We start from the raw sequence: 26,828 nt of genomic DNA on the forward strand, positions 1-26,828 counted from the left end.
TGTAATTGTTTTTAGACAATTCAAGTAGGTTCAAACCTGGCAGCATTTTTTAAGTGCAAACCTCTGAAACAGTGAGAAAGTATCCCATGCAGACAGCACTATGTCATGATCTTACTGTGAACAGGACTGGGGATGTCTGAAAGGGTGCAGCAAGCAGGGAGATTTACTGCTAAGACAGAGAAAGAATGTTCTGATCTCTTCTAAATTGAACTTTCAGGTGCGTTACCACCAGCTCCCTCTACCTCAACTCCAAGTTCTAGAAGATTAACCAAAGCTCAGACAGGTAGCTACAACGTTGATGGGTTTGCTAGGTTGTTGCTATTCTTAGGGTCCGTGAGGAAGCATCTAACTGCAGCAGCGACAAAAACATCCCTGAGACACACTGGCACTTGTTTGGGTCACAGCAGGTGGAACAGTGGGCACTGCCATGGGAAGAAACTTACAGAATATTCTTAGGCTTGATAAGTTTGAGTAAACATTATGCAATGTCTGTGTGGTTCAGAAACAAATATCAGATTGAAAAACAGTCTCTATCAGAGTCTGACCACTGACATGACCAAACCAAATCCATTATGGCAGTCGTGCGTTCACACAGTGGGCTTTCTCTGCATGCTCAGTTAAAGGCCCCCCCACCCACCCACAGATCAATTTTATCATTACCTATTCTTCACCTGGCATTCTACTTGATGTAGGAATGTCCCTATGTGGGTGTGCCAGGAGAACATAGATCCTGTAGCCTTCTCCCAATGCAAATATCTCACTGTATGAGTACGCTTCTTGTGATTAAAGATGCACAACCCTAGTCAACATGGCTCTTACAAATGCACGTAAATTATTTCATCTGCTGCCCAGACAAGGAAATAGCAATTCGTTTTTGTAGTGAAAGAAAAATTGGTTGTGTTGAACTTATTGACAGAGAGTACACTAACACTTTGTAGGTGATCTTTGAAAAAGAGATTTCAAAGGTAGTTTTCATTTTGGAACCCAGATTCCATCTAAGATAATACTCCACTCGGATGATGCTCCACTCTATATATGTAAGTATGATGCTCAAGAATTGGTTATAAAAACAGGCACAAGTAAATGCCATTAAAAATACTTGATCCATAGGTCACATTAGATACAGCCTCTTTCTATTACATACTGTGAAGGCAAAATAGTAAGAAAAAAAAAAAGTCCAAAATGCGGCTTCTATTTTCTTACTTCAACTTCTCTTGTACTGATAGCTACAGGGCTCATTTGCCTGATATTAATAGGGTATTCTGTCTTTCAAACACATACACACTGACACACATAGACACGCACACATCATACCTTAACTAAATAGTTCTGTCCCAAATAACTCAGAAAATATGTTAAAAAATAAATTCAAAAGGCAAGCATATATTCAAAAGAAGTACTGCTGGGAAAGTTGTGGCTCCTGTAAGGAGAGTTACAGTCAAAGAGTCAATATCATGGAGCTCCCATGAGTCTTTATGGCTGGTATTATAAAATCAGTAGAAGTATGCAATACAGGGCCCTCTGGAGGACAGCTGTTTCCTTGTTTGCATAACTGTAGCACCAGGACTTTCACTGCAACAATCGGGTCCCTGCCTGTTCTACAGGATTTCAGGCAAACCATGAGATGACTCAGTGGAATGGCTTACTCCATACTGTAGAATGAACACAATAAGGATTTCATTGTTAACTCAAGCATAGTATGCAGATTAGAAAAGAATTATTTTTGTATCATTTCTCATTAAAGAATTGGAGAAAACCATTAGGTAATTTTGTCCAAGTGAACGATCTCAATGTGAGTTCAGTCTGGATACCGCCTGTATTTGCAACATCTAATTTCTGCTCATCTTCTGTTGCCCATTTCCACACTGTTCCTTATACCACCCAAGTCTGTGCTTGGACATCGCTTTTATTTACTTGGACCATTATTACTATTTGCACATTTTAACATCCATTTGCAGTCACTGAAAGTTCACTATATGTCAAGAATTTATTGATTGTTTGCTAAAGAAAAGTTTTGTTTCTTCTAAATAAACTCTAAAATCTGGTCAATGCCTACTCTCCCAAGAATGGCATGCCTTCTTGCCTGGCTCTGGGCCTTACTCTTTCAATTTCTGTCACTATGTTCTTGGCCCCACTGCAGGATTGGGAAGAGATAATATTATATTCTACTGACCAGAAGAAGAGCTTCCTGATGGAATCTGAACTGTATCATTACAGAAGTATTCTCCTGTTTTCAGCAGTATGAGAGAGTACAGCTTATCTCATAGCTAGGGTTGTGTGAGCTATTGTTACATTCAAAACAGAGGAATGCATGAAAGAGAGCCAGAAAAAGGAAACCATTATGAAAGTCAAGAAGATTTGTGCTAAGTTGAATATATTCTTTACCCAAGTCAGATTCTCTTTGGCCTTTTTATTTCTAATATTAATGAGAAGGCTGAAATTTTGACCCCCAAATCACTATTATCTATAGTAAAGAAAATAATCACTAAGAAAAAGAACTCAGGAAATGGAAAAAAAAATTCCATTGTCATCTGCTACTACTAAAAAATCTTCCATTCTGGAATCTTTATTAAGAATCTGAAATCTCTAAGGAATAGATTTGTAATGTTAGAATTTTCTGTAGCATTTAGGTCTCAGGAATATTTCCCAGTGGGTTTGTTCTGCCTACCTAGTTTTAATCTTCTATTTCTAGGGTAAAGTGACATTAAAGATGTGCAAAAAGTCAAATTTCTAACTGGGCTTCCAGTTGCTTTTTGACACTGAGTGTGTAACAACACTTTGAAAATGAAACTCCTTTCCTACATCAGAATTTACATTAGCCCGAATGGTAGGGAGAGGACATAGAATTTTCCTATATTAAAGGGAAGGTATGCTTGGACACAGGATTGGGTGGGATACAGCCCAGATGTTGCATCTGGTTCAAGGTCATTCACAAATCCTTGAGACGAAAAGGTAGAAACTCCAAACCTAATACAAAAGCAACTATAATGACCCCACCTGGAATGTGCTCTGTGGTCTGTGACAACCTTAATTGTTCTCCACATTTTGAGTGAGATAGACTAGGAGGCAGGTTTCACTGCTACAAACTAGACATGATAGCAAAGTAAGCATTAGTTTGTGAAACTAGGCAATTTCTGGGATTGTATTGTTTGTATGTTACAGAACTCTTTTTCCAAGGACTAATGATTTCCAGGTACTCATTTTCTCTACATCTTTGAGTTAATCCTATAAGGAAAAATATGACATATGTAGTAATTGTTAAACAATAATTATTAAAAATTTTTCAAAAGCATGTGATGTTAAGCAAGGATATTCACCTTCAAAATCACTGAGGGGCAAAAATTTTTCCAAATATAAATTCTGCATATTTTTACCATATTGAGGACAATTTGCTTAGAAGACCATTCACCCTGACTTCAATATTACCCATTTTATTATTTTCATTTATTGTTTTACTTTGTATGAAGTAGGAAATAAATATTTTTAAAGAACTAGATACCTGTATTGAAGAGGCAAAAATACAAAAACCTGGAAGCAATAAGACTAACTTCAGGTGTGCTTGGACATAAGAATTTGCTAATCTATGGAGTAAAATCCAACTTCAATTAAGAAACCAGATCCTGTGGAGATGAGAGAGTTGGGTGATAAATGTTTCTTCATTTCTAGCAACTATTGAATTTTCTCTTTCACTAAGAATGAGGAATCAGGCAAATCTCCGAGGCTAAGCTTTTTGGGGTGAGATTTTTCTCACAACTCCCGACCTAATTATCTGTGTGTAGGATCAGCAAGGATTCTGAAGGTACTGATATTGAAACTGACCTGGTAGGCCTCCCAGGTCTTAAGGATGAATGAATAAATAACTTTGCTGAATGCTGCTGAATATGTGATCATGTAATTAGTATGCCTGCCAACAGAATTGAAAATAAGATGTTGCATCTCTAGGGACTTCTATACTTCTCTGTAAATAGTTTCTCTTAAAATGCGCACGATATATACGAGCTAAGCAAAAAGGTTCACTCTAAATTAAAATGCTATTACACTACAGATGATGTGAATGAAGGGCTTCCTGAATTGTCACTCCTAGATTAACAAGGGAAAACCATCGTTTACATGTTTTCCAAGCACATTGAGCCCCAAAGGCATTTAGTTTCTTCAAATGACAAAAACAGTCATTTGGGTCAGAAATAATCCACCAGAGGATCACAGTTGGTGACCCATTGCTAGTATCTTCACGACTATAAAAATAAATGTAAAAATTTATTTGATATGAAGGAGATATATAAAACAAACTTTATGATAGGGTACTTCTGGATTTCAAAATGAGGATTTAAAAAAAGTGATATTTCAAAATCATCACAGATTGCTGCCTTGATTTGTTTAAAACATTAAGACATTTACCATATTGGCACCAAATCAAGTCAATCTAATCAATTTCCCCTTGGATACTTCAGTAACTTAGAATTTAAATGTTAATCAGTTCCATTTGGATTATTTACATACAGGTGCATAGGAAATAATCCAATGGATTGTTGCCCAATATTTGCTAGCTAAAACTGCAGAGACAAGAATTATTTTTTTCTTCCTTCCAGAGCATTTGCAAAGGATGAGTGAACTTCCTTCAGACACAGCAGGACTTCCTTAGTCTGGCTGTGTTTCAACTCAGAATGATTTCCTCCTTAAAAACAAGCTCGCGGATGTCAGTTCCTCTCTCAGTAGAAACAGGAATAAAGGTGTATGTCTCATGGCTAAAGACTCAAATCAGGAAAATATCTAGAAAGCAGCTGCAGGTGGGCCCAGTCCCTTTAATGGAATAACTATAAATTGAAAGAAACAGAGGAAAGTAGGCCAAACACTGGACCAAGAATCGGAAGGGTTGGCCTAACATTGCCACCAACAAGCTCTATGACTCAGAGCAAGTCACATAAATTCCCTGGGCTTCGATTTCCTCTTGTGTAAAGGAAAGCAGTTTGAATTGGTTGATCCTTCATTTATTCAAATGTATTGAGTGCTTGCAGTTTTTCAGTTTCTATGGTAGCTTCTGGGACTACTATTGGTTAGCTGCCTCACCCTGGTGCACTGAAATAAGTTTTTCTGGGTCTTTTTTCTTTAAATGGACATCATCAGGGTTTATTACTCTCAAAACTGTGAAGAAAAAATTACCACAAGTCAGCATGAATGATCCCTTCTAATCTTACAAAGCTGAGGCCATCCTTACTTAAGTAGGATCCAAAGTTGCATGTGAATAATTAATGAATTTATAAGGATTGGCCTATTTTCAGTATCTGTGCCTTTTATTAGCTAAAGATTCTGTATCATCTTAAAAATGGCATTTTATAAAGACTTCCAATATTGGACATGGCTGATTAATGCTTGTTCTATAGATATTAGTAAAACTAACCTGCATGAGGTACTATAGATTTTTTATTTCTAATCTCATTCTCCAGATAATATGATTTTTTTCTCTACTTAGATTGCTTTCCCTTGCTAATCTTTATCCACCCTAAAGCAACCTTCTCTTGTTGAGCCAGGATGTTGCTACTTCCTACAGAAATACTTGTCCAATAATATTAGCTTCCATTTCAAAAAAAGTTAACAGCTACTATTTTTTTAGCAATTATATGTGACACTTAACTAGATTTTTTATATACATTCTCTTTATACTAGATTTCTATGCCCTAATGTCATTTCTCATCTCTGTTTTGTTCATTCACTTATTCATTTAACACATTTGATTATTTGCCATGTGCCTGGCATTATTCAAAGTGCTGGAGATACAGTAGTGAAAAAACAGTCTATGCCTTCATGGTATTTACTTTCTTAATAGATGACAAATTCCTAGAAGATAGGGCCTATTTTATTCTTTTCATTTATTGTTTTACTTTGTATGCAGTAGGAAATAAATATTTTTAAAGAACTAGATACCTGTATTGAAGAGGCAAAAATACAGAAACCTGGAAGCAATAAGACTAACTTCAGGTGTGCGTGGACATAATTAAGAATTGTCATGCAACAACTCTCTAGACAATTTGATTAAAATCAAGTGTTGTTTGCATCACTCCACTTGAAAGTATTTCTCTGCCTTTCAGGATATCCACATTGAAAGGGCTATGATTAAATTAGTCTTAGGAATGATTGAGGGGTAAAATGCATGTTTTTCAGAGTCCAACTCTCATGCCTTCCTTTCTTTCTGTCTCCCTCCTTCCCATTCTTCCTTTCTACCTTCCTTCATTTCCTTACACTTCTCCTTTTCTTCCAGAATCACCTGAATACTTATTGTAATAACGTTTGTTGTGAATTTTGCATTATTTGTCTTCAAAGTGTACACATTTAAGAAATGAGTAGTTAGAGGGATACAGCATTAAATGCAAATTATGAAATTTCAAATACTGTTATTCAGGAGTAGGGAAACTTTATCAAGGTGAATGGTCTCAAAAAACCTAAAATTATACTACCTACCAGTGATCAACAGCTTGTAAAGAAAGTCTCCACAGTTCTTAGCAATAAAGGTAGAAAAGTGGTATAAGAGTGATAGTGTCGTCAAAATTTTACTTTTTAGCATAAAAATCTCATAGCATCTTCTAGTGTCAACATACATTAACTTTTTGAAAGGTTAATTCCAGAACCCAATAACCAAGATATCTGAAGGCTTATTGGCTGGAAGGTTTGATAAGGATAACCAGAAGAAAGGGAAACAAATCTGTTTTCCTACGGGTATATCCAACTGATCAAGCCTTCACTCTCTACAGCACACAGATTTCCTGACTTCCAGTCTGACACCCATAAATATTCCAGCTCTGTGGGTCTTTGGGTTCCCTGGTCTCTATAAATATACCGTAGCTTTTGATTGTTTTATGATGGAAGTTTATTTTATTTTATTTTTGCCTGCACAGTTGGCTTTGTTTTTTTCTATGCTTTATAGACCCTTGTCTTTTTATTAGTTCAGTGTTCCCTGTTGATTTTGTGTTTTATATTCCTGCTGTCACCACCAGAACCTCACTGTAAACAAGAATGTTGTATCTCAGTGGGTTATTTTCTGTTAATGACCTGTGATACAGTATATAAATAAACCAGAGAGTCATCCACAGGTGCAGTTTATTAGAGTTATTGCACTGTGGCTCGGGTAATGTTCCTTGGTTCTTTAAAACTTTGCTGCTTTGAGAAGCAAAGGGGCCAGGTAGCTGGCAGTTTTAAAGAGAGAAAAATGAGCCCATCAGCTTGCAATGGATGGGAACCCAGCCTAATAATCATCATTTTAATTTCTCAGTGTCAACATCTAGGTTGCCTCATGACTTAAAAAATTCCACTAAGCTAAATTACCCAAATAACATAGTCTGGTCCTAATAGCTGTCTTGACCAGGAGTAGAGAGAACACACAATAGTCCCTCCCCACACATAAAAAATAAAACCACAGGAAAAAACACACACTGTACTGCTCAATTAGAACAAGAGGGATTGTTTTGGGTTGCACACAGGTGCATAATGAAGACTGATAATGATAGTTTATTAATGAATTCTCATAACCCCTGGTGAGGTGGGTATTATTAAGACTCAGGTTCATGTGGGGGCAATGGAGGCTAAGTAACTCACCCAGGGCCACGCGGGAAACAGAAGACGCCCAATGAGCTCCTGCCACACCTCATGCTCTAACCACTAGATCATGGTCTGTGCTTGTCTGGGGATGAAATTAGCAGAAGCAAAATTGGAGCTGAAGAGTCAAGAGGTAGAAGGAGTATTTGGTAATGGTTTCAAAAGGGAACTGAGAGGCAGTAAAGGTCTCTGAGGATATTGTAATGTGCTTCAGTGAACAGATATGTGCTTCTGGCTTTGAACAGATTCTGCCACACATCACAAGCATTCACGTCTTGGAGGAGACAAGAGAAGGAGCAGAGGTAAAGTGAAAAGTACATAGATGAGACTAATGTTCTGGATGTTCTATACTATTTTGCAGTGTGCTTAGAACATAATTTAGCTTCAGGATCTTACCTTGTTGATCATGCTATGTGGAAAATAAGGCTGCAGGCTTCTACCTTACTAATTTTGAATAGAATATTAGCAGATATTCCTTTATTTTTCCTGTTTTCTTTTTCATAAGAATATAAACAATGATGTCACGTATAAATAGTTACTGGTATTTTAAAAAATCTCAAGTTTTTGCCACAGGTATCCAGGATGATTCTATTCTGAGCTAACAAAAGCAGCCCGTGCTTAACAAATTCCAGTAATTTTAGATGTTAAGTGTGTGCACAGTCATTCCTGTCACTAAAGTGATGAGTTTCACTTTGATGCATCTCAGGTTCATTACAAGTCCCTTTTCAGATTTTCTTATTTCTCTTTGTTGTGTTTGTTCTGGAAAATGTTTCTGTTTAATGGAACCCAGATCACTTAGTGTCACTGTTTCATCAAATATATCAAAGGTGTGCAATCTATGCCATTGCACAAAATTATTTGGTGAGTTAACATTTCAGTAAAATTCATTTAAATTTACTAACTAAATTGAGAGTGCACTATTGACACACAGTCTTAGAAACAAAATATGAGCGCATAGATTTCACAACAGCCAACTTTTTCACTAACAGTTTCATGTTCTGTTGTCTTATTGACCATCCCAATAAGAATTGAATAATTGTTCATCCAGAGAACACCTGTTAGCTGAGATATTTGAGGAGAACAGTGGCATTTTCCTTTGTTGTTGGCTTAAATAAGCGAAGCAGAGCAGTCAGAATGTGAAAATCATTCCTCAGTTCTCTGCTTCCCTTTTATACCTCACATCTCCAGTATTTTTCACTAGTACACACTTTTGGAAGTTTGATGGTCAGGTAACCAAAGATCTGTCTCCATAAGTACTCCTCTTTATATGGATTGTGTCCTTATTAGTTATAATCTTTATTGTCTCCTTATTAATTATAGACCAAGACATGGGTAAGATGGTTATAATATATAATATATAAATCTCATTCAGAGACTTACTCAAATTTCCTGGTCTCTACCATGTAATAGAGTAGGTACACATTATTAAACATCTGTTTGCTTTTTGAAGCATGACACCTGGAAGAGAATCCTTTATTATGGTCATTCCATATAATAATGACTTCAGCTTTTCTCATCTTATGGAGACTCTTACATCATTAATGTTAAATCTAATAACTACTTAGTATTGCAGTTCTTTTTTTCTTTTCTCCTGGAAAGAAGAAAGAAGTACCTTCAATACTTGTTTAACACCAAACCATAATTTTAAAACAAAAAAACAGGTATATTAAGTACAAACTGTGATATTTCTTTAGCAAGTAATATTTAAAAATTAGTATATATAACAATGTCTGTTATACACACACACAGAAACACACACATACATATATATGTTAAAACACTGTCTTTTAGGTACATGAGTGTTTCTCAGAACTTTTATTCTTCACTGGCCTACCCAATTTATCATCTGCTTAGTTTCTTACATTTTTTTCACACTAAATTCCAATTTTGCTAATTTCTAATTCACAAATAAGAATAGAAAAATGAAAAATCTTGCTTTTTGCCTGCTTTGAGAAATGACTTCAGAGTGACATTTGAGACAAATGTTTGTATATGCCTGATTAAATATATGTATGGATGTATAGTAACACATAATTTTTCTTAGTGATTTAAATGACATATAATATTTTATCAAAAAATTAAAAGTCAATATAGAAAATCAGAAGGGCTTCCAGAGGTTAGAATAGTTAGATAATTACTTGAGGGAATTAAATGGTCCTCCCTGTTGCTTCCCTCAACTGAAGCTTCTGGGAGCATCAGATGCAAGGGCAGAGTGGTCAAAAGTCTTAGAAGAGGTTGGTAGGAAATTACCTGCCAGAGGGAATCATCAGAGCAGACCATGGGGAAGGACGGACTAATGGTGCGGACAAGCCCAGGACACTTTCTTCTGTGATTTACAGGAATGTTGCATGACAAATGTATAGCTTTCTTTTACTGCCTCTATGTTATCTAACTACCAAATACCTAGTTTTCTCTTGTACTGATGGAATTTGGGGATTTTGGTATTAGTAACCATAGCAGCTTAGCTTTTGAAGGGAAATTAGAGATTTACTCAAACTGGCACCTACTGCTTGAATGCATAACACATTATTCTTGCTAAGCAGAAATCCACCTCTACCTGAATACTTGCAGTGACTATGAATTTACCATGTCTCAAAGGAGCTATTTCAAATTCTGCGTCTCTGTAGCTTTCATCCATTCATCTAGTTCTGCCTTATGGAATGACCATAATAAAGGATTATCTTCCAGGTGTCATGCTTCAAAAAGCAAACAGATGTTTAATAATGTGTACCTACTCTATTACATGGTAGAGACGAGGAAAATTGAGTAAGTCTCTGAAATGGCCCAACCCATCATCTTAATTATGATCCCCAGCTAAATAAAAAGAAAGATATAGGGGATGGGGGAGCCAATTTGGAGAGATTTTCAGTCAAAGCACAGTAAACAAGGGTGTGATTGTTACGCAGCTCTAAGTCCTTGCCTTCTCCATTGATAAGTTTCTGGAGATTCAGTCTTCATCTTCCAAGTACAGAGAGGCAGATTTCCCTTATTAATGTAAATAAGTCCTCAAAAGGTAACTTGCACTTGATTTTCAGAGCTTTTCCTATGTCTGCGGTTACTAAAAAGAATCAGCTCAAGATAAACCCTATGCCAAAGAGATATGTTTTGCTCCCCTTCATAAGCTTTGTTAAAAAGAAAAACACTGGCCCAACATGCGGTCAATTCTCCTAGGCCCAGTCACCAGACTGGGGCTTATGCCCAGTCTAATTGCACTTTCAGCCTTTCCCAGGAGTGGGAATTTAAAATATCCAATTTGGAATTTCTTAGTGAGGTCATCTGCATGAGATCCCCAGCTCCTCCTAAGAGATGGTGACCTTACCTGAAACAATTCCTGATCTCCTAGCTAATAATGGTATGCCCCTTCCTCCTGTTTATAAAAACCTTCCACTTTGGAGCATTTCTCTACTTGCTAGATGGGATGCTGCCTGATTCATGAATTGCTTAATAAAACCAATTAGATCCTCAAATTTACTTGCTCAAATTTTGTTTTTTAGCAGCTTGAAATCAGTTAAAAACTTCAGACATTCTCACATACATATTCCCTTTTTCTTTCCTAACCTGCCTTTGTGTAGCAAAAGACTGTATTTATAGAGAAAGTGTTCAAAGAGGGGACATAAAATAAGCATTCTATTGTGTGCTTAGAAGCTCACACCAGGAGTATGTTAATGTCTGCATCCTACACTTTAAGACAAATTGATACACTATAGAATAGTTAGGGATTTAAGGTATTGTCCTATTGTTAGGGGTTCTCGGTCTTTGTGGAAGAAAGCAAGGATGAACACAAATTTGGTTGCGTTTTAGGAGTTGGGAAATACAAGTTGAAAAAATGAAAAAGTGCATGCACAAGAGTGAATCTGGGCAGAGCCCTGAGGGAGTCATACTGAGGAGACAGTAGGGAGCTTTTTTATGTAAAGAGAAATGGATATTTAAGTGGGAATAGGTTTTAAAGGGAGCAGGCAGAGTATTCTTGGAGTTAAGGCTTGCTTCACCCTCACCACAGGTGGGTGGGGGGCGGTTTGGGCTATATTTGGTTCTCACTGGAATTGTCATGGAAGTCTTCCCCCACAAGGGGTGTCAAAATCACCATGCTAATTAGTGTTGAGACGGACCATGGGCTTAGACAGAGTAGGGTGAGGGCCTCCGGAAAAAGCAAGATAAGATATTTACAGTCAAAGCAATGTAACAATGTAAAGTCCCTATGGAAACTGTGTGTTCAGCATTATGCAAAGTCAAGGTCACACTAATTCTCTAGGGTAAAGATACTGTACTAGAAATATAGACATCTTCAGTGAGATCAGTTAAATGTCAAAAGGCCAGGAATGTTTGAGTGTTCTGCATGGGTATCTCAGCATAACCTGTGAGTTCACTGTAAACAGCCCTAGCAAACAGACAACAACCCAGCCCACCTTAGGGGCAGGGAAGGCGGTACAAGTCCACACCCTAAGCCCTCAGTTCCCCCAAATCCTCAATTACCTATAAATCCCCTAGACAATGCACCACCCCAGACTCTCTTGTCCCCCCCTGGTGTGAGCCAGGAGCTCTATTCTCTCACTATATCTCTCAATAGAAGTCTCCCTGGCTATCCTACTTTGACTGTTTGCTAAGTTCATTCTTCGACTCAACAAACAAGAACTCTGGCATCAGTGTCACGGGGTAATGAGAGTATGCTGAGCTTTGGGGTGAAGTTTGGGTTAACTTTTTCTCCACATTGAACTAGCTGGTTTCGGCTGGTCTGTTACCTACATTCTCACTCCCCACACCCTGAGAGAACAGCTTACATGGAATGTATAGAACATAACCACCAACTACGTGTGTACAACGGCTGGCCAAGTCCCCACCCCCATTCCCTGCTCATGTCTGGCTATCTCCCTACACTAACTCTGTGAGGACTGTCAAAGGAAGGGGGAAGGCAGCATAAAGAAGAAATTACTTGATAGTTATTTCTTTTGAGAGCTCTCTTTAAATGTCTGAAAAGCTGCTACAAAGGCAGAAATAAAGCTAATTGATGTATTTTAAAATAAGGCAAAATTGAACCCCATATTAGGAAGAATTGTCTTCCAGATTTTTTTTCAAAAGTGGCATAGGCTGCTTTTGGCAATAATGAGCTGTCACCAATGGTTTAAAAGTGTAAAATTACTGACTGAAGATACTGTTAAGGGCATTAACTTGTCTGGAATAATCCTGGGCTAAATTATTTATTCACATTAATGAGTTTACCTACATTTTGGGGGACCAAATAACATTAACATTTATCCTCATTAAATGTTATTTTATTACTTTGGTCCCATTTTTATTTAGTCATGTCTTATAATTTGGTGTCATTTGCATACTTTATAAATGTCGTTTTATGTTTTTATTTAAGTTATTGATATAAAAAATAGGTAACAGCATGTTTAGGGCTGTCACTGTTATTCAACACTGGGTAGCATGCAAAAGCCCATAAAGGAAACAATTGTTTAGTACACGTTTAACTATTTTATTCTCCAAGATATGGAAGAATTTTCTCATTGCTTCCACATTATAATGGTATAACAATCCAAAGGAAAAAGCAAGGAGGATGAAGCAGGTAGTTTGGTATGACGATATGAGCGCCCCTGTGCCTACTGTCGTGTGTTTTCCCTCTGACCTAGGACCTGTTGGAAGCTGTGGCTCAGAGTGAGGGAGTAGAGTCAGAGCGCATGGATTTCAAGTCTTGGGTCTGCTAATGAAGGACAAATAATTTAAGAAGAGTCCTGGGGCTAAGCAGTGATCAGTAAGTCTCTGAAATGCAAAATTCATTTGTTCTATAGCTGTTTGTCTGCTATGTACTTTTCTTCCATTTGGAGATTGATATTTTCCTTAATTTCTGGTCTTAATCATCTTTAAATATCCTTAATTTTTAGATATACTAAAGAGTGACATAAGTGGCATCTGCAAATTATTTCAGCCCATGAAATATAACTCATTTGAACCTAGACATTTAAATAGTTTTGTTTAAACAGTATCCCAGAATCCTCAAAACCTAAAAGATAAAACTCTGAACCAGTAAAGTTTTTCTTAAAGTTGTTGCATTCCCTTTTATCCTGGACTAATGTAAGCCATTAGTTGTATTCAGTGCCACTACCATATTCCACATGGCTTTTCTGAGAATGGATGTGTTGTCACTTTTTTGTTGTCTTGTGTAATTGGATATAATTGCATTAAGAAATGACAGAGGGGTAAAATGCCACCTGTGGTGAACAGTGGGAAGAAGAAAGGGAAGCCTCTATCAATATCAATAGCATGAAGAGTGGACTTAACTCTAGATGCTTCAGTGTTATACATCTATGAAGCATGGTACCTAAAGGTAGGGTGTTGGAACCACCACAAGGTAAGACTTAAAAAAAGAGAAAGGTAAGTTGTTGATGGTTCAATGATAGTGATGAATTAAAAAAACAAAACAGAAAAAATTGCATAGAGCAAAACCTAAACATCTTAACCATTTATTTTGTTCAGATATTATCCTATCAAATCCATCAATATGATTTTCACCTGCATCATGATCTATATAAACCCCTTTCCAACAGATTTTCTGAAACTTAACACCGTGATACTCCTTAAATTTTGTGTAGACAACTTTCTATTCATCTTCAATTATCTGTTTTGCTTGTTGTATTCTAGCTTGTTCATGACCAACAAACTAGTCAGTACTTACATTCTCTTCCTAATATCAAACTCATTTGATCAGTAAGTGACATTTTTATTTCACTGAAAAGAAACTAAAACTCAAGAGATGAAATTGTCCAGGTCTTCCTAATTCTAAAGTCACATATTTTTACTCTATTATTTATAAGTCCAACCGTTAAGTGTTATCTTTGTTCATTATGAATTCCTAGTTAACCTTATCACAAGTACCCACCTCCTGTACTTTTAATCTGTTTTGTTTTGCTTGTTTACAAAATAATATCCCATATAGGACTTTTCTGTGGTATTACTTCTTTGGTCTTCTGTGATATTATAAATGTCAAAAAGTTAGGAATTTCACATTTGTTTTAATTTTTCAGTGTTGACACTTCTTGCCTCTGTTCGTTTTGGAGACTGTATCTGAAAAAGGGAAATGGGGGTAGGAAGCTCTCATTTGTTGTGTGTCTACTATGGCGCATGCTCTGCTAAGGACTTAATTTTTGTTAATTCCTTCATTTTTTAGAAAATGTAAGGTATTATATTTAACTGGCTATTCTTTTACTTTTTCTTCCCATTTAACTGGATTAGAATGCTTCTTACAAACAAACATGATCAGTCAAATCCTCTTCCCACTCTTGCCCTGACTCCTTTGCCCTCATACACTTCATAAACAAGGCTACAGGAGAGAAAGAAAGAGCTATCTTTTGCCCTGTTTTCTAAATATATTTTTAATTGCTGGGAGTAGGCATGGAGAATAAAGAACTCTTGCCATGGACTGTTTAGAATATGAAAGATGGTTTTTCAGTGAGGTTTTTCCCTTGACTCCTCATATCCATATATAGTGACAAGGTCGTATTGGTAGAAGGTTATGTTGAAAGGAGACTCAGGAATTATTGGCAGATAGTAATAAAATTTTTGTGAAACCATCTCTCTGTAAGCTTTGCTATGGGACATTACCTAATCCAGGGTCATGGAAATATCAGTAGGTCAAAAAAACCTTCTTAGGTCTGTTGGCCAAATGGCCCGTTTCTCTTGTGGCGGTGGCAGCAGAGAATCTTGCTATCCTTAATAATATCTCTCTACCAAAACTATATCTTTAGAAGAGATGATATATTCCATTGCCTCATGATAAACATGAATCTTGTCAACAAGTTTCAGAGGATATGAGATAAAATTTACTTCCTTGTTCAAAATATCAAGTTGACTTTACTGCCTTGTCTATGGATTGGCATATATTCAAAGATGATCAGAAATTTATTTTTTCCTCTTAGACTTCCTGATATTGTTATCTGACAATATATGGAAAAAACCTCTCTTCTGCTATTATAGTAGTCATATACTGTCCTACACTGTATCTAAGTTTTAGACTTTTTTATGGATGTAATGCATTTTTCCATACACCAATTAGCTCCATTTAAAGTCTTTGATCAATTGGGCAACTTACTTGCTGACCACATATTCCCCAGTGCTCCTTCTGTGCCTTCTCTTTCATACCTGGCAAACAATTTCACTTTTAGGAAGATAAAGCTCTAATGAGACCTTAGGAATCTTTGTTCAAAGATATCCAGTCCACCAGGGATCAGCTAAGGTGTCTGAAGTGTGAATTACTTACTGATTAGAAGCCGACACTAGATTTTTTCCCTTATTTCTTGAGGTCACAAATCAAATTCAACCATGTTTTAAATTCCACCCAACACCCAAGCTCTTCTTTTAAACAATGCCTTTTTTTCATTCTTTTTCTGCTGAGAAGAATATTTCAAATTCACAGCTTTCAAACTTTGTGGTGAATGAAAAACAATGCTTTAATAAACCTCAACCCTTCCCAAATAATATCTCTCTACAAAAATTATATCTTTAGATGGTTTAAATAATGCAGTTGCTGACTTTTCAGTTCTGAAATGCATTTCATAGACAATTTTATTGTTACTAAATGGTAGGTGAATTAGTAGAAATTTGGTTTTAAGCATTTTATGAATCTGGATACACAAAGCATTTAAAGCAGTTTTAAAACATTATAAAAATAAAAGAATACAAGAATGGTGAATTAACTTCTTTAGCTCTTCCCTTCATTGAATTGTAGAAAAATTTCAGTTTTTAATGAGCTGGCAAAAATATATGAAAATCCATAACCATATATACCTTGAGGTTCTTTCTCATTAGACAGAAAGCAACAGCAGCTGAGATGCTGTTTAGACCAGATGGAGGTTAGTCTGAATGAGAAGTGAATTTTCTTGGGTGGCATAATGAACAGAGCAATGAGTTTGTGTGGTGAGGATACATCTCGAAATCTATATGCTAACTTGTTTCTCCACTCCCTGGTGGAGAGTCCTTCTTAGGAAATCTTCAATGCTTAATGTTAAGGAAAGAAGGAAGGATTAAACTAATTAAACAAGGAGGCCATTAGCCTGATGTGGCTCTAATGCCCTGGAAGCCAGTATAAGAGAACCAAAATGTGAATCATAAATGCTTCAAGGTTACAAAATCGAAATGATTTGAACAACCAATCACAAATAGCCAACTAGACTTTAAGCCATAGCCAATCAAAAATTACTTTGCTTCCATCTTTTCTCTGTAATAAAGTCTCTGAGCTATTGTAGGTGAACTAACCACTTCTGGTTTGGTGCTGCCCAATTCAAATTGACTTTTGAAATAAATGCTGACCTCTGAAATAAACACTTGACCTTTTTAATATACGTCAGTTTATCTTTTAACAAAACAGAGGGAGGGAGGAGGAAAGGAAAGAGACACTAAAAATTAATAAAAACCCTAACAGTAGTTTGCTCCTCTGTATCTCCTAGGTAGAAAAGGACTGTTACCTCGTGTCCTTTTATAATAATAATAATACTCCATTATTATGGAGGTCTCCATTATTTAGTCTGTTTCATTTTCATGTTAACGGTTGTTATTTAAAAGTTACAGGGAACTCAGAGTTTGGTGTCATATGAGGTTAGGTTAAAAACTCATACATAGACTAGTTTGTAAAGATGTATAGTTTAAACTAATACTATTGGTTGGTTCATCTTATGCAAAAGAGATACAGGTCTCCCTGGAAGCTGCTGTCTTTCTCCACTCCCTACCTTCTGCTAAGGGAACTGAATAGAAACTTAAAAGCTTAAATTAAAAGAATCTTCTCACATTCAATCTGGAGGTGGGAAACTGGAGATTGCTTAGTCTAGAGAACTTTCAAAGGCTTGATGCCTTAAATGTATTCTTTGGATGGATTTTTCCCCGTGATGTAACATCATTTGAAAACACTAAAACTTCATCATTTACCAGGTTGGTAATAATTTTGATAAAAAAATAGTCCTCCGTAGGAATGCAGCTTGAACCAATAACAAGCAACAGTGCTTCCTTTATGATAAATTGACACTAAAGCTCAATCCTGAAAATCTCTTTTATTATTTAGAGGAGCAGTGATCAAAGACAGAAGAGAAGAAAGAGCTGGCAGCCTCGTATATTCTCCACTGATGCTAAAATAGTGTCAGTAATAGGGAATGCAGTTACTACCGCCGAGAGCTGGAGAGCAGCTTTAAACTTCACGTTCATATATCTTGTGGAAAAGTCAGGGGCAGGAGTGAAAAGAAATTCAGTCTGTAGTTCTTTAAAACTAGCTTATACAAATTGGTGCTCCCCAATAGGACTGAGGCAAATATGAATTTAGATAGAACAAAAGAGTTGGAGTGTCACTGGAATGCTGATGGGGATGATAGGAAAATGCTAAGGGTTGGCTAAGGGTTTCAGTCCAGGGAGAATCTAGTCATTTCTTTGCCAATTTATGCAACATTTTCTCAGGCTAATCTTCCTAAAGTCTGATTTTCTCCACGTCACTTTTGCTTAAAATTCCCTGTGTTTCTCCATTGCTTGGAGACTCCAGTGTTGCAAGAAAGCTCCACCAAATTATTGGATACATTAAAAATTGATAACCAAATTTAAATCCCATCGTATAAAACATTTATTGACAACAATCCATACTACAGCTTCCTAAAGATTTAAACAGTTAGAGCTAGTGTAACATATACCATTCTAGCAGATCTTAATCATTATCAATAAAATATTCATTTATGTATTTGCATCTGTCATTATTAAAAAAACTTTTCATATAAGACCAATAATTCAGTGATCCATTCCTCCATAGCATGTATATGGCAATGCCAACAACTAAATTACATATTTCTAGTTTATTCTCCAATATATATTGTAGTTTGGTGATTATTTGCATTGACTAGATCTGTTCAATTACTTTTACAGTGCTCTGTTTCACTTCTCATTTCTTTTCCTTTTTTTTCAATATTCTCCCTTGATTTTACAACAAAGTTTCCATTTGCTTTTATAATCTATGGGATCATATTTTGCTCTGTATGTGTCTTCAACAATCTTAAAAAGGTCCCATCCCTGTTTATGCTTCTTAAAACTTTTAAGCATCTAAGTAAATAAAAGTTCAGACATGTATACAATTTTGATAAATGGTATTTAGTTAAATTTAAGTAAACATATAAATAAGATCAGAAGAGTATTCTGTCATAAATTGGAGGATAATTTTTGTTTAGACTGTATTGTACCATTTTTATGCTTATATCACAACAATAAGTTTTTATTAAAACAAGGGGCAGAAGAGCACACATGTATATACACGTGTGTGTGTATATATATATATATATATGTATGTATTTATTTTTCTTCATTTCTTCTTTCCTCCTTATCAGTTGCACTGTAAGTGGAAATTTACTATAACTCATGACTTTAAGTCCTTAAATCATCTGGTCCAAATATATCTTTCCAACTTAATGCTAGCTACTTCTCTGTATAAACTTTCAATTAATTATTAAGTGCACGATCTAATCACAAGACAGTCTTCCTGTTTCTCATCTTGCCTATATTGTTTCTCCCAAAACAGTACTTACCCCTCTGTTCTCTCTCGCCAGAACTACCTACTCTACTTTGGTCTTGTCTGTTGTGCTTCAGACTTGTACTCCTGCTGAGCTCCTGAAACCATGTCACCCAACCCATTTTACACTTAATCAGAGCCATATGCATGTCTTTTGCTGGTGGCTTATCCATGACTTTAATCCTGCCTCCCCAAGAGGACAAAATCCCAAGAGGACAAAAATGTGAGCATTCCACTTTCTTAGCCCCTAGTGATAATTTGATAGCTTGTGGGGAGTAGCTGTTGTTGGAGTAAATGCCTGACAGAGTAGCAATACATTTGCCAGGTTGTCTGAGGGATAATCAGAGTTATAAAATTTATTTGTTTTTGATGTAGTGCTTTTAATGGAACAAATTAAAAGGAAGGAAAAGCAGAGGACTACTGCCTCTGACATCATGAGAATGTTCTAGGCCTTTCTTGGAGGTGTATCTAGCCTTGTAGCTTGACTCCTTGCCAACATGGTTATATTAATCATACCACTGTTCTGGATTTTATTATCTTATCCTGAAAGCTGAATGAGAGCATAGTCTTCCAAGAGCAGGTAGCGGTGTAGGCCAGGTGAAGAGTGTAACTTTCCAAAGAGGAAGGAGAAATGAGGGATGCTGGAAAGCCAAAAAAGAGTAACTTGATAATTTGTTTTGGGTTCTTTGTGTAAAACATGAAGTCACTTTTCTACCTAAGTCTCAGAATGTGCAAATGATTCCCTGTTTCCCTAGTCTGATGTCTGGTGTCAATGTGAGCTCCCTCACTGTGTTTGCATTCCTCTCATTACTTGCTGGGAATCTAGAACTGCCTTCTCAGTAATAAGGAGGCTCTTCAGATCTACAGCCCTAGGAATATAGGAGGGACTGTGACCCCCTTGGAAACCAGGCAAAGAACCTCCTGAGGTACTGCTCTCCTGACAGAGTGACTGAGAAGGTGACGTGAGAGCAGCCCTGATAATGAATTTTCTCTTCAGTCAAGATAGTATTAATAGGTGGCCTTTGCTTTGTTTTGCTTTGCTTTTGATAAAAATAAATATTTCGGGCACCATGGATATTGGTAGGTGTTGAGGAAGCTCAGTCAGAGTGGCTGGGTTGGCTGAAAAGGGCAGCGGGAAGTGCAACTCTTTGCAGACAGTTTCTATGCCCAACAGGCAACCTCGGTGTCCCTATTTTGTTGGCTTTGAATGAGGCAGAACATTGTTTTCCAAAAATACTCCCACTTTCATTATGATCATCATTGTCATTATCGTCATTATTGTTATTCTCTAAATCACCCATCAGAGCAAACTTTCACATATTGACAGTGCCTGAATGTGAGCACTTCAGTTACTTTCTCCAAACAGGAGTCTGCAGGGTCGCCCAGTCTTTGTAGCTTCATAGGCAGGGGCCCTCCAATTACAGATAAATGTTCTAAAATTACTTTTGTGTTCCATTCACAAGCCACACAGATGGATTTTTTCTCATTAAATGTGATTCTGTGATAAGCACAAGGCAACGTGGCACATGTATATTATCCCATAGAAGGTAAAACCATATTCAGAATGCTCTAATTCACTATGTAAGAAATAGGACAGGTGTCAAAAGCTGGGGTATTCTGAAAGCAGATATGTTCTACTGAAGGCCAAGGTGTTTCTGTATACAACAGAAGTTTCAAATTAGGTGCTTATTGCCTAAAACATGTTTGAAAAAACTAATGAGGTAAGTTATTACCTACCATGTCTGCAGTTTTTCCATTTCCAGCTATAAAAGCAGGTAGCAATCTCACTCTACCTGGAAGGCATCATTCATTATAAATTACTTGCTTTCAATCATGAGTGAAATACAATGAAAGGAAAAATACCAAAAAAGGTCTTCATTGTGCTTTGTTAGCAGACAAAAATAGGAGCGTTGAGCATCCATGTTATTGTAAAACTTCCCCAAATGAGATATTTTGAATTCAAATGATTAGCTGGTAACTGGATCATAGGTATTATCTGAAACCAAACTGGTTTCTTTTCTTTTCTTATGTTTTTTTGAAACTAATAAGAGCCAGAGGCATACTCTCCTATCTAGAGCAGTAACTCATGCTACTATATGACTGGAGAAATACCTCATTTTTTTCTCTTTGTTCAGCCCTACTTCTGTGTCAGCTAAGTATTGTTGAAAGATAGGGGTAGGGAGATGGTGTTCCTGACCTTTCAGAGAGAGCCAAAAAGATAGGTTTCTGCTCCATAGTACTCTGCTTGCTTATGGTTCCAGATTGCAATTGGAGGTGGGCAAGCCTGCTAACGGCTGGCTGGGATCATGCAGGAGTCTTCAAGATGGCAGGTCCTTAACCATGAGTGAGTATTGCAGTGACCGATCATGTAGACACCCTAACTTAGTTCCAAATATATTTGTACATACAGACAGACTTCAGTATATGATTACTGGATTTCTTCCTCATCCTGGGCTATTTAAATTCACAGTTAAACTTCTGCATCATATTTTATTGGAGTAGATGATTGCTCCACATAGGATTGCTAGGTGAAATAGGTAAAACTCTGATGCCAGTATTCAGTCCTAAGGAGGTAACAAAGGGGGTTGTAAAGATTGTGGAGCATAGAAGTTCCTCAAGATACTCCTTGTGTTGGATTGTGAAATACTAATATTTTTAACATATTTAAATTGGGATGAGAAATAAAAATACTCAAAGAGCTTTCCAAAATTCAATGCAGGGCTACTTAAGGTGAACTTGACTGCTATTATTTCCTCTTACACTGACGCCCATAGGCAGTAGTGGTGCCTGATGGATGTTCTGCTTAGAAAATGTGTGGTAATGTATGATAAGCACAGTCAGCAAACACCATTTATTTTTATCAAAGCTCCCAGGCAGGAAAAATTAAGAACTGGGATCTTTATTCAGCAGTAGTGATAATTTATGTATATGAATATTTTGCTATACTTAAAACCTTGAAATCTCCAAGTATAAAAATTGGCACTAGCTTTCTTAGAGGACCAGTGGTAGTAACAATTTACTCTTAAATAAATCTGCACCTTGGAGCTGAATTCTTTATCTTAATGACTAGAATATATTATCTCTGTACCAACAGTAGTTTATGAAGGAATAGAATATTGCAATGAATAATATCTCTTTTTCTGGTCCATTTGTTCATTTCAACGAAGTATCACCATATATTCTTTGCACCGTACATTCTACCAGGACTTGAGATTACATAGCTTGTGTTAGTCATCTTAAGGCAAGTTTCACTCCAGTAACAGAGTTACTAAAAAATTTAGATGCCTTTAATGACAAAGGCTTATTTGTTGCTTATATCTCCTTTTTTTTTTTTTTTTTTTGAGTGTTGGCTTTGCTCCATGTCAATCTTCATTTTATAATTTAGGTTGAAGGGACAGCCCCTATCTGCTCATGCTGGTCTCATAGTAATGGGAAAGTACTAGTGGCAGAATCATTGCTAGCTTTTAAAATTTCTGCTTGGAAGTCACATATGGTACATTAACTCCATTTCATTGGCCTAATTAAGTCACATCTACAAGCCAATTGTCAAAAAGGTGGAAAGAATAATCCTTGTATCAGCAGGTCCTGGAGGTGAGGGACAGTGAATATTTTTGACAATAATACAATTTACAATGCTGCCTTAGGGAACTTACAGTCTAGATGGAAAGCTGGAAGTTGTGACACAGAAGTTCAGGGCATGCAACAAGCAGAGTTCTATATTAGCATCTGTTAAGGTTGTTTGCTTGCCATTGAAAATTGCAAATCTGTGTTCTTTTGGTAAGTGTTCCTGTTTTCCTCATAGTGAGTTAAGGAAGGCATTTGCCAAAATAAAACCAACTTAAGCCAGGTATTATGATAAAAATAGAGCACTTAGAAATGTAGAACAGATGAATAGTGACTTCTTCACCGCCAGGACATATTGACTGTGTCCAATTCAAATGATTGTGTACATATTGACTATTAGGATCACAGAAGGAAAAAGCCCTGTTTAATGGAAAAATGATTCAATAGTCATCTATCAGTAAGGTTTCTTGGTCATTCAATAATTATGGATCTTCTTAAAAACCAAATGAAATGGGCAAAGAAGTAGAAGCATATTAAAATTCTCATGAGGTTACTCCCAGATTCTCATTAGGCCAGTGCCGGTTTACTTTTGGCTTAGGCCTTTGTACCAGTCTGTCCAGTCCAGGTGAATGCGAATCACATACTCAAGTTTAAACCTCAACTGAGATTTCTCAGGTAATTTCATTTAACATGAAATGCCTCTAACATCTAATAGTATTTGAAAATATTCAGTTGCTCAAAGGGGCTGATGATAAACTTGTGTGAAAACTTGTGAGTTTAGTCATCCTTAGAATTTATATTGTCAGTAAGTGCATTATATAAATAATTCAACTGCTTAGGAAGGATAGAATCTGAAAATGGTGGAATTTTCAGAAGTTTCATTATCATGTTTAACATTTGATGAGCTCTTAAAACTGAATACAAAGCACAAAGATTCATGCTTAAAGAAAGCTGTTTTTAAAAATAAGTATAATACAGTGTTTACACTCTGCTTGAAATAAAATTGCAAGTGAAATTCAGGCTTGTTCTGGGAAAGGAAATTTAATGGCCACTTTGATAAATTAAACAGATTTAAAAAGTAATAGTATATAGGGTGACCTTGTGTTATAAATGAAGGAATTGAGGACTGAAAGACAGGGGATGTGAACTGCACCCAGCTGTTCCTTCAGTGAATTGTGCTTTCAGAGCAAGTTACTTGCTGAGCCAAGGTATTCCAAATTTTGAAACAGAGTGATTTGAATCCAGTAAATTTTCTGGAAATCATATTCCTTTCTTTCTTCCTTCCTTCATTGATTAAAATACAATTATTATACTATTACATGTTTCAGAAACAAAAGAAGACACTGGATAATGTATAAATAAATAAAACAATCATGACCCCTGCTCTCAGGAGCTTAGCATCAAAGAACGGAGACACAATAAGTAATTGTTGCAGTGGGTACCATAAGAGAAATATAGCCCTGATACCTAGAAATCCATGTAGGTAAAAAGGGACATCTTCTTTGAGGAAGTGTCAATTGCCTGTGTCTAAAGAATGAAAATTGGGAAGAAAGAGTTTTGCAGGTAGAGGAAACAGCTCCAGCCATGTAAAAGCTGTGGATTTTATTCAAGTACAATGGAAGGTCGTTGGTACATTTATAGGTGAGGAAGTCAGAGAAGGTGATCTATGCTTAAACAATTGGTCTGGCTGTTGTGGGAAGAATGAATTATAGAAGGCTAAAAGTGGCAGGGAGATACAGTGCGGGAAATTGCACTGGTCTAGGCAAGACATGATGGGAAACTGGACTAGGGCTAGTAAGAGTAGAGATCAAGGAATGCACATGGATTTTAAGTGCATTTGGGAGGAAGAAGTGTCCGTATTTGCTGATAGCTGGATGTACAGCACAATGCAGAGGAAGGCTTCAGGAGTGATTCCTAGCCCTCTGGCTTGGACAGCTGGGTGGATGGTACCATTAGTGAGAAGACGAAGGGTGGGAAAGAAACCAGTGGGAGAGTAGGTAGTAATCAAAGAATCCATTTCCTCTTGTTCAGTGGAGATAATGGTGAGCCTTCCACCTAGAGATGTCAAGGTGTAGTTGGATATTTGACTTTAGAGCCCAGAAAAAAGTTTTGGGCTGGAGATTAAACATGATATGTAAAGCCATAGAATTAGATGAGGTCATTGATTAGAAAAAGGCTGTTGAGAGAAGTGTAGAGAGTCTGGGACCAAGCTCTGGGGTCATCCAAAAAGCAAATGAAAACCTGAGAAGGTGAAGTCAAAACAGTCAGAGATAAGGCAGCTGAGAGTAATGTCCTGGAAGCCAAGACAGTATAGTATTTCAAGAAGGGGTGGCCAACCTCACTTACTACTGATGAGAGGCAGATGAAATTAGATCAGAAAGGAAGCCTTCTTCTTAACAGCATAGGCATCATTGGTAACTTTGGAATAAAAAATGGCTTTTCAGTGGAGTGGGGAAAGGGAGATGTAGCCCAAACTGTAAGGAAATGAAAAGTAAATATGAGGTATGGAGGCAGCAGGCATAAACAGTTCTTGAAAAGCTGTTCTGAAAAGGGGAATAGAGAGAAAGAGATATATGAAAGGGATATCTTTCAGGAGGCAAGCACATTTGTTGCTAATGGGAAAGGTAAGGCAGAGGAGGAGTTTGATGTTTCAGTTAATAAGAAAAGGGATGCAAAGTCTGTGAGAAGGACAGAGCTGGTGGGAAGTTCGGTCTTCAGTAGATGGAGGACAATTCTTCAATAATTGGGAATGGGGCAAAAATGGATACTGATGCAGGGGACTGAAAATGAGAACATTTAGATTTTAATCACTTAAATATGTTGCAGAATCATGATCTGAGAGAATAGGGCAGGTATGGGGCAGGAATTTTGAGAGGAGATATGTCTAGCGAGCTGCAGGAAGCTTTAGGAAGCTTTTATACATATGGTGTTCCTAGCATTTGGTAGAGGCTTGATACACATTGTTGAACAAGTAGATTAAAGCATGACTTTAGTTATAAAAACAGATTCATAATTAATTTCCAGATGGAGAACAAGACGAAATTTTGTATATACCAAAACCACTTTTTGCAAAAGTCTTTTAAAGACTCAACTAGAAGAACCACACCTGCCATTTGCTCCAGCCGTAGCCTAGAGAATATACCGTTGAGGCCCTATTCTACAAGAAAACACCACTCTGTATCTTCTAATTGCCCAAATCTTCAAATTTGCGTGAAAAAAACTGGTGAAGTCAAAAGATTTGCTCAATAGAAGTTTTCAATATCCATGTTTTACATGGACAAACGAGATGTTTATAACACATTTTATACTTTGAAAATATATTTTTCTGTTGTCACCTTAAAAAAGCCCCCTTTACTGGTTCTACTTTCCTAAGGTAGGCAATCTGAGTAAAAATGCTCTAAACCTCCTAGTAAGCCTCAGAGTATTGATTATCTTCTAATCTAGTTTTGAGTTTGCCTTGAAACTTCAGCCATAAAGATTTAAAAGATTTTGCCCTTCACTAAAAGCTATCATCTGTAATCCTTGCACTTTCCCATTTCAGAATCCAGATGACTGAATGTCACATTCAGTTACCTTTATAAACCCCCAAATCAAAGTTTCTAATATCAACAGTTGCCTCACTCATCACTCTTGCTTCTCAACTCCCGATTTATTGGTAATTCTTTACCACCCCGTGCCACTTACTGTCTGCAGGGTTTGAGTGGTCAGAGCAGCTAAGCAGGCTTCTGGAGTCAAACAGCTTTCAAAGTTCCACAAATTTCATACAGAAAATGGGAAAACATAAAAATAGTGCATGTCAAAATGTCATCCCATGTTGACAGTAAATCACTTAGCTAACATTTAGTTTGTCTTCAGTGTACTATTAGGAACCCCTAGCAGCTGTTGTGTATGTGCCTGTGTGTATGTGTGCTTCATTTCTTAAGCCCTTAGAAAATGCCACAGTTTTAGTCTCCATTCTTCTTTTTTAACCTTTTACAAACAGCCAAAATAATGTATGGATGTACAATTTCACTGTCCTTTTCTCTCAAATGCAGGCAATAAAAGTTGATTTGCACTAACAAGCTAAAAGCTCTGAGTGCTTCCAGACTATGATGCATTCCAGGAGGGAAGGCAGCTATCACACCCTATGATGGTAGAAAACATTTTCACA

At 36.8% G+C, this 26,828-nt stretch overlaps 1 long non-coding RNA gene across 1 annotated transcript in view; it reads left to right on the forward strand.

Annotated features, from left to right (window-relative positions):
- Positions 1-7,714: 7,714 nt before the first annotated feature.
- The window catches only part of LOC118911932 (uncharacterized), a 55,438-nt gene continuing 36,324 nt past the window's right edge, over positions 7,715-26,828 (forward strand). Inside the window, exons 1-2 of the long non-coding RNA XR_005024656.2 lie at positions 7,715-7,889; positions 13,218-13,339. This is a non-coding gene — a long non-coding RNA (uncharacterized LOC118911932). The remainder of the gene's footprint in view (positions 7,890-13,217; positions 13,340-26,828) is intronic.

This window comes from Manis pentadactyla, chromosome 11, assembly GCF_030020395.1.
Source record: "Manis pentadactyla isolate mManPen7 chromosome 11, mManPen7.hap1, whole genome shotgun sequence".
Lineage (NCBI taxonomy): Eukaryota > Metazoa > Chordata > Mammalia > Pholidota > Manidae > Manis > Manis pentadactyla.